Here is an 8,105-nt window from a genome sequence, read left to right as displayed (position 1 = left end):
ACTTGGTGATTTTCGATTGGATGATGGTTCTACTGTAAAATTGCATATGGTAAATGAGTTAGAAAACTCTAGAAAGCTTCAAAACTCTTTAGTTATAAGAGTTTTTGGTAGAAATATTCCTTTTCCAGTGATAAGCACTGAATTAAGAAGGCAATGGTCCCCCTTTGGTAAATTTCATCTCACAATGCTTGGATTGGAATGGGTTCTTTGCTCAATTCATGAAACATCAACATTGGAAGATGAATTTTCAAATGGGCCTTGGTTCGTCAATGGAAAGATAATTGGAATGGATATATGGTCGCCAAGCTTCTCTCCTTCTTCTTTAAAAGGTTTATCAGCTCCTATCTTGATTAGGATGCCTAACCTTCCTTTACAATGTTGGGATGAGATCAACATTTGTAGAATTGCTTCGATGATTGGCAAGCCTTATATGATTGATGGAAACATGTTTCAATGGGGGTGAATGGAGTTTGGTAGGGTGTGTGTTCGTATCAATTTGGATACACAATTACCTCTTGGTGTTTGAATGGAAGGTTGTAATTGTAAATTCTTTCAAAAAATTGAATATGAAAGATTACCAAACTTTTGCATTGCTTGAGGTAAAATTGGTCACTTAAAAACTGGACGCTTAGAAAATGATTTGAAGGAAAATTCTCTTCAAAATATTTCTGAGAACAATGAAGTTGGGAACAAGGAAGCTGGTAACTTCTCTATTCAAGTGGAGACATGAATTTTAGTAAAGAAACCCATATAAGATGATATTTCTGCTAATGCTTCTCAAAATGGATATGGGCCTTGGTTGCAAGTCAGATATGGAAGAGGAAGATACAGAAATTATGGCTTTAAGAAGAATCTCCCACGGGCAAAGGAGCAATGGGTAAACAAAAAAATGGTAAAAATGTTGTTGAAACAAGACTTGAACCTATCATTGCAGAGAATAATACTTTGATTGAGGATCCTAGTAAAAATAATGATTTTGCTGAAGAAATCATTGTTGCTGAGAAGCTTACTGTGCTAGAAAATCCAGAAATTTTAAATTCATCCATTGTAGAGAATGGTATGGCTTCCTTACATTCTAATACTGCAAATACTAACAAATTAGTATTTTAGATGGGCTGGTGGAAGAAAGTGAGATAGTCTTTTCTGAAGATGAATATGTTAAAGTGGTGGAAGAATTATTTGAAGACAAAGCTCTCAAGGCATTGAACCAGGAAATGAAGATTATTAACGATCACAAGGAAGACACCTCTTCTAATGTTAAGAAGAGGGGCTCTAAATTTTTGAAAATTTTGGGACCTATTAATTTGGTCCCTAGAAGTAGAAGAATAGATGTGGTTTGTAAAGACAAGGTGAATTTTAAGTCGGGGACTATATCCCCTCTTAATCTATGAACTCTTCCATTTTATTTTGGAATTGTAGAGGAGCTAGAAAAAGGAGGGCTTCTCTATACTTAAAGGAGGTTGTTAAGGAGCACGGGGTTTTTTTCATTAGTCTTTTGGAGAATAAAGTTTCCTATTTTGATAGGAAAGATATTGATCATCTTATTGGTAGTGAATGAAATTTTGACCAAGTTCCTTCATAAGGCTTTTTAGGAGGTATTCTAGTATTGTGGAAATCAAATATTGCTTTGATGTCAATTGATGGAAGCTTCTTCTCAGCTTATTGTTGGAGATTTGGAGGTTCCTAACAAAGGAAAATGGAGGATTGCAACTATCTATGGTAATAAGGATGTCTACAAAAGAAGAAGTCTTTAGGAGAGCTTGGGAAACTATTCCTCCAAGGATTTGAATATGGTGATAGGAGGTGACTTTAATTGCATTCTTTCTAAAGAAGATAAGAAAGGAGGGAAAACATTTAAATTTTCCCTAGGACCAAAAGAAATGAATAATTTTTTATCTAATCATGATTTTCATGAAATTTTATATGTGGGACCTAAATTTACTTGGTGTAATAACCAAAATGGTGTTGATCAAATTCTTGAAAGGCTTGATGGATGCCTCTTAAACTCGGTTGCTTTGAACACTCCAAATCGATTTGTGGTTAAGCACTTGGCTTGTGTGGCCTCAGATCATTGTCAAATCCTCCTTAATCTCATGATTCAGCATGCTTCTAAGAAGGTGTTAAGGTTTGAAGACATTTGGGCTTCAAACAAGGCCTCGGTAGCTTTGGGTAAAGGCATATGGATGAAAAGATGTGAAGGTAACTTTGCTCAAATTCTAAATACAAAGATGAAGATGTCATTAAAGGCTTTATTCTATTAGAGTAAAGCAAAAATGAAATGCTTAATCATGTTGAAAGGTAATCCATTGAAGCAAATTGAAGATTTACAACTGAAGGAAGTGAATGAAGGTTTTCTCTCAGATAATGATTGCTGGTTACTCAAAGTTAAAGTGTAAGAGCTCAATTCTACTCTTGCTAGATTGGAGACTTGGTGGGGACAAAGACCAAAGGTAAAGTGGATGATGGAAGGTGATCCAAAATTCCAAGTTTTTCAAACATATGCTTCAGCTAGAAGGAACTCAAATTTCATAGCAAAAATTAAAAATGAAGATGGAATAATTATGAAAGATCAGCAATGTATTGAGAATGTGTTGCTCAATTACTTCAAAGAGAATAGAGGATTAGAGAATGCAATATGGATAATTGGCCCAATCCGTTGAATTCTCTTGATGATGAAGATAGAATTTTTCTTGACAAAGCTTTCACATTCAAGGAAGTGGAGGATGTGATCGAGCTCAGTGGCAATAATATATCCCCAGTTAATGATGGTATTTCCTTCTCTTTTTTAGAAGCTTATTGGGATATCATTAAGATTGATTTTTGGAATGTTATAAATGCTTTTTTGGAGTCTTCATTTATGGATCCTAATTGGAAGAAAACTATCATTGTGCTTATCCCTAAAGTCTCTAATCCTTTGGTTCCTTCTAACTTTAGACTGATTAGCTTATGTAATTCGGTTTATAAAGTAGTGGCAAAAGTTTTACTTAACAGGATGTCTTCTATCATCCCTAAACTTATCTACGTTTTTGAGAGGTAGATCTCTTTTAGATCAAGTGCTTATTGCTCAAGAGGTTATGCATAAATTCAAATACTCTTAATCTACTAAAGGATTGGCTGCTTTCAAAATAGACATGGAACATGCCTTTGATTCAATGGGGTGGCCAACCTTAAAGAAAGCCTTGAAGATTTTTGGGTTTCCTTCCAATTTCTCTAATCTTATTTTAGAATGTGTCCAAGATTCAAAATTTTCAATTCTTATCAATGGCAATCTTTCTAATTGGATAGAACATAAGAGTGGTTTTAGACAAGGTTGTCCCTTGTCGCCCTTTCTTTTTATACTTTGCACTCAACTTCTATCAATGGCTTTGAACAAAGAGAAGATAGCATTGGAATCCAGTTATGCTCCAAGGGTCCAAGACTTTCACACTTGTTGTATGCTGATGATATAATCATCTTTTTGGAAACAAAAGTGAAGGTAGTTAAAGAAGTAAAATCTGTTTTGCAAAAATTCTATGGATGGACTGGGTTATGCATCAATTTCAACAAATCTAGTATGATTTTTGGCAAAATAGTTAATAGAAGACTGAAGAAATCTGTTACGCGAATCATGGGGTTCAAAGTTTCCAAGGAATTGACTTATCTTGGAATAAAGTTAGCAACTAGAAGACTAGCTAAAGAAGATTTCCAATTTATCATTGACAAAGCATTGAAGATGACAAACATTTAGGGAGGAAAACTCATTTCTTTGGCAGGAAAGATTTTATTTTCTAAAACAATTCTTTCTTCATATACTATCTTTCATTGTACAAACTCTTTAGTTCCAAAGAGTGTGCTTGATGAAGTTGACAAAATCTGTAGAAATTTTATCTGGAATAAATCTAACAATAGAAATGGCATTCATTATGTCAATTGGAATGTTATGTGTTTACCCTTGGCTTGTGGTGGAAAAGGTCTTCACTCTTGCTCTAGTTTTGTAAGACCCTTGAGAGCTAAATTGGCTTGGAGATACATGGAAGATAAGTAGTCAATGCTGCACAAAATCCTCTATTTGAAATATGGAAGTATTCTGGATGAAGGCGTTTCAAGAAGAACGGGTTCTTCTTCTTGGAAGATCCTTGCTGATGGAATTAAATCTCTTAGCACAATTATTAGATGGAATGTTGTCAATGTTGTTGACAATGATGTTTTTAATGATAATTGGATCTTAGAAAAAAGTTTAAACAAATGGCCAACTTTTGTTATTCCAAATGATAATAGCAGATTTTCGATTTCAAATTGTATTAATGATGGTAGATGGAATGTGGATGTTATTAGAAACCACATGGGCAATGATCTTGTTAACTTAATTTCTCAAATTAAGATTAGCACATATTTTATGGAGGACAAGAGGGAATTGATGCATTCATTGAGTGGTAAATCAATTTCTGCTTTGATAATTGAAAAATCTGTTAATCTGTCGGGTAATAAGAAATATTGGAGATGGATTAAGAAAGCCAAGTTGAATCCAAGGTTGGAGACATTTTGATGGAGGATTTTCAATGATGCCATTCCTACATACAAATTGCTGGAACATAGAAGACTGCACAATTCCAGTCTTTGTCCGAGAAATTGTTTAGAAGAAAAAGACTTAAATCATGTTGTGGCTAGATGCAAAAAACTGAAGGAAGTTTTTCATCAAATTGATAAGTGGGGCTTTCATATTCCTGATTTCGATTCATTATTGGAATGCAGCAACTAGTTGTCCAGTCAAAGCTCTTTTATGGTCAATTTATATTGCAATGTGGTTTTCTTTACTTGGAAATCTAGGAACAATTTGATTCACAATGGTAAAGAAATCTGCTCTTTAATTATTTGATCTATTGCAGTGCGCTATTCTTCAACTATGGCTCAAGGATCTATTAATTGCTCTGTTAAATGGGATACTAATCAATCGCCTAGACCGTCCAATATTCATTGGTATCCCCCTCCACCCGATTAGCTTAAGGTCAACGTGGATGCTTCCCAACGTGGATGCTTCCCTTCTTCCTTCTTATAAAGCTTGTATTGGTGGTGTGGTACATGATAACCAAGGAAGATTTCTCTTGGCTTTTGGAAAATCATATATTCGCTGGGATATTACAACTTTGGAGATGCTGGCTACTCAATCATTCAAGGAGGTGATCAAGGATTGGATGTTCAAGTACAAGGGCTTTATAATTGAAGGAGATAACGCAAATGCGATGAGGTATTTGCAAAATCCAAATCATAAAGATTCTTCGAGGTATGTTGGTTGTTATCTTTATGAAGAATTTCATGAAATTGTTTTTAATTTAGTTCATAGAAAATGTAATAAGTTAGCGGATCTATGTGCTAACTATGGGATTATGAGTTCCTTTGTTTGGGAAGATGTAACCATAGATAAGATTCCTCCTCTCTTTATGTCTATTTTAAAGGAGAAATCTAGTTTGGTTAGTACTTAGTTTGTTTCCTTTTTCATTATTAATGCAATTTTATGCATTAAAAAAAACATTATTAATAATTACATTAAAAGGCTCTTCACAAAAATCCTCCCAATATCTACTTACAATGATTTGTTAAATTTGGTGGCTAGGATTTTGAAAACCTTTCTAGAATTAGATGCCTAGTGACTTATAAATCTATTAAACTAGATTTGATATAAGCATATATGAATAGATTCTTATCATAAGAATAAGAAGACTTCTTCTTTCCAAATAACTTAGGGGCTATTTTGGTAAAGAGAATTTAAAAGAAGAAGGGCTTGATGGAATGGTTATGTTATGAATGAAATGAAAATGAAAGAACCTCATTCTATAAATTTGTCGAACATTATGGTGTTATAATAAATGGCATCGTGGTGCTCAATTTATGAATAAAATAATATAATTGCCAAATTGATAATCGCAACACCAATCCATGAGTGGTAGAAGTTTTGGTTTTTTAAAATTGAAGAATTTCTTTGGGACTTTCTACCACTATGATGATTGACACATGTAATCATAGTGGTCATAGTGTAAGTAACAACCATGGCACTTTTAATAAAACAAAAATAAAAGTATAAGTGGAGCTACAACATTCGTTACTAAAGTTGTGGTGCTTACCAAAATTTTGTAATTAAAGTTAAAATTATAAATCTTGTTTTTGACTTGATAAAATCAAGCTTTTTACTCGAAGAACTAATTGTTATGGTGTTGAAATAATCAAAATTGTAGTTCTCAATTAACTGGGCTAATGATGGTTCAAAATAAATATTTCTTAATGTTTTAATGTTGCAGCATATGGTTTCAAAGTAGTAATGCTAGGGTGAGTAGTGTAGCAATGTTTATTCACTCAGTGTTATTGAGCTCTTTTAAATGTTTAGTCAAAGTATGTATCCATTTTTCATAATATGATGCATGGATCAGATATATCATGGCCAATTCCTTAGAAGATTCTTCCACAATGGACTCCGATAAGTGAGATTTTGAGTCAATGTTTATAGAATCTTCTTATGTCTGAAAAAATGATTCATCAAAATAATGAGTCACCGTTCCATTGATATGGGCACATCTGAGATCAACAAATGCTTGGGAGTTCCTCTATTCCAACTTTTTCTTTCTTCTTGTTGTTGGATATCTCGTTCGTATACACCTTCTCTTTATTCCTTATTTCCTAAATTTTGATAGTAACTATAACGATTGAAATAATACAAAATGCAAGAAATGAAAAAAATAACATCAAATGCAACATGACTCATGGAAAATTCAAACAAATAATATACCACTCTAGATAAATTTGGGTTACCTCTCATATAGTGCTAAGTTTATAGTCTTCAGCCAAACATACCTATTTTTGTATATTTAGCTTAGGTATATTGCTGGCATTCTTTAAATGATGCCTAATATGATCCTTTTCTTTTACCTTAAGGTTTATTTCTATATTATTATGTAAATATCCTAGAGGTCTACTACTAAAAAAAATTAAAAGTAGACTTAGTCGGGTTTCTAGATTTTTAATTAAAATTAAAATTTGGATGCTTCCTCCAACCTAGTTTATATTTATTGAAGTACGAATTATCTTATCTTCCAATCAAATTAAAATTTTTAATCCCTTACACATTATTATTTTCAACTAACTTTTGATCCTGAAATTTCCTGGATAATTCTGTTAAGAATTATGCATTTTTCTGATTATGCTAAACTTGAATTTTCTACAATTTGGGCGGTCAATATTGATAAAGCATAAGATTTGTACAATCTTGGTACTCTCTTAAGATTTACTCTTCCAGCAGCCACTGGAAATTATTAGTAATTATTTACTTTATTAATTCATTTATTTTCTCAAATGGCATAGACATTAATGATCCTTCAGCTTTAGCATCAATTATTTCTCTAAGAAATCCTACTAATTAATTATAAAAATTTTGAACAACTAAAAAAATAGATAAAACATGGTGAGGGGATTTCCTAAACATTTCCTTAAAATCTCTCAATTCTCATAAATAAATTCTTCTTCAAACTGAGTAAAAGAAATGATATCATTTCTAAGTTTAGTAGTCTTTGAAGGTGGGAGATACTTATGAGCCAACTCTTTCCAAGTGGTTATAGAGCCAGAGGATAAAGATTTCAACCACATCTTAGCTTTATATTCTAGAGAAAATAAGAATAATCTTAGTCTGATAGCATCATCAAATACACCATTAAACTAAAACATTCCATAATTTTTTAAGAACTTTATATGTGTAAATTAAGAACTTCCACATGAGTTCCCATAGACTAAGAATTTTGAAGCATTTGATTTATAACAATTTCTAATTCAAGTTTCTTAACTTGGATTGAAGGTTTATTAATGCTCTAATGAATTCTATCTACTAACAGGTTAGAGAAATTCCTAAGAGGTCAAGATTGATCTAGATTTAAAATAAGTTTAGTCATTTTTACTACCTTTTAGTTATTTTGAATTTTTAAAAGAATTCTTTATAGTTAAGTGTCAAATAATTAAAGTTCCTTTCTTTGTCTATAAAGCTTGCAATCATGAATATGCATCAACAAAAAAAATAAATTAAAAGATACCAGTCTAATTAAGAAATTAATTCAATAATATATTGAAAATCAACAAAAAACAAAATA

The 8,105-nt window shown here is 32.3% G+C and overlaps 1 non-coding gene across 1 annotated transcript; it reads left to right on the top strand.

Annotated features, from left to right (window-relative positions):
• The first annotated feature begins 7,421 nt into the window (after positions 1-7,421).
• LOC114581085 lies at positions 7,422-7,527 on the top strand. Its single transcript, XR_003702890.1, has one exon. It is a non-coding gene; the product is annotated as a small nucleolar RNA R71 (small nucleolar RNA).
• Positions 7,528-8,105: the final 578 nt, after the last annotated feature.

Source organism: Dendrobium catenatum, unplaced genomic scaffold, assembly GCF_001605985.2.
Source record: "Dendrobium catenatum unplaced genomic scaffold, ASM160598v2 fragScaff_scaffold_133, whole genome shotgun sequence".
Classification (NCBI taxonomy): domain Eukaryota; kingdom Viridiplantae; phylum Streptophyta; class Magnoliopsida; order Asparagales; family Orchidaceae; genus Dendrobium; species Dendrobium catenatum.
Note: the sequence above shows the minus strand (reverse complement) of the source record. Positions and strands in the feature narration are given on the sequence as shown.